The sequence below is a fragment of the Seriola lalandi genome, unplaced genomic scaffold, assembly GCF_002814215.2.
Source record: "Seriola lalandi dorsalis isolate HSWRI2012SDOR001 ecotype SW California unplaced genomic scaffold, Sedor1 jcf7180002054293, whole genome shotgun sequence".
In the NCBI taxonomy this organism is placed as follows: Eukaryota; Metazoa; Chordata; class Actinopteri; order Carangiformes; family Carangidae; genus Seriola; species Seriola lalandi.
The window spans coordinates 471827-472711 of NW_019524846.1; the positions used below are offsets into that span (position 1 = coordinate 471827).

At 32.8% G+C, this 885-nt stretch overlaps 1 protein-coding gene across 1 annotated transcript in view; it reads left to right on the plus strand.

The window, feature by feature from the left end:
- Nucleotides 1–885, plus strand: part of ptprc (protein tyrosine phosphatase receptor type C) — a 14513-nt gene that overhangs the window by 4384 nt on the left and 9244 nt on the right. The gene's annotated exons all lie outside the window — the stretch shown is intronic.

The window sequence follows — 885 nt, forward strand, 5'->3', positions numbered from 1 at the left end:
CACATTAGAGACTTTTTTCTTTTTATGTAGTATAGTATAGTATCGTTAAGTATTGTATAGCATAGCATAGCATCGTAGAACATTGCATAGAATATTATAGTACGGTATACTATACAGCACCGTAAAGTCATGTATAATATAATATAGTATAGCATAGCAATAGTATACCTTAGTATAGTATAATACAACATAGTACAGTATAGTACATTATACTATACTATAGTATAGTATAGTATAGTATAGTATAGTATAGTATAGTATAGTATAGCTGATACCATGTTATACTATACTATATTGAGTACAGTTTAGTAATGCCTAGCATAGTAAACTATAGTACGGAACATTATAGTATAGATTAGTATAGAATAGTAAAGTATACCATATCATATCATAGTATAGTACAGTATAGTGTAATATAATGTTTCGTTTTACTCTTTTCTAATTTCCTTTAAATGCATCCTCCGACCTCCGCACCTGCAGCCTGTGAGTATCAGTTTGAAAGATAATCCAGTTTACAGTATGTTTTCAAACACTTGCAGTAAATATATTGGTATCCAGTGTCTCTGTTACACTTTTACTTTACAATGAATGTAGTGACAGTTTGTTTTTACAGTGTTTTACAGTATTACACATAACTAACACATTTTCTTAACTTTGTTGATGTCTGCAGGTTCCTACACTGTAACACCCATCAAGTTTGGCTTCCAGATTGACATTACAAGCTCTACCCCTGGTGACTACACCATAAACATTAGTGAAGAAGGCCGACCAGTCACTGGAAAACACATCACCGTCCATCAGTCCAATCAAAACTCATCACATGAAATCAAACACCTGAAGCCCTGCACTGAATATGAGCATTATGTGACATATCTTGATGGTGCT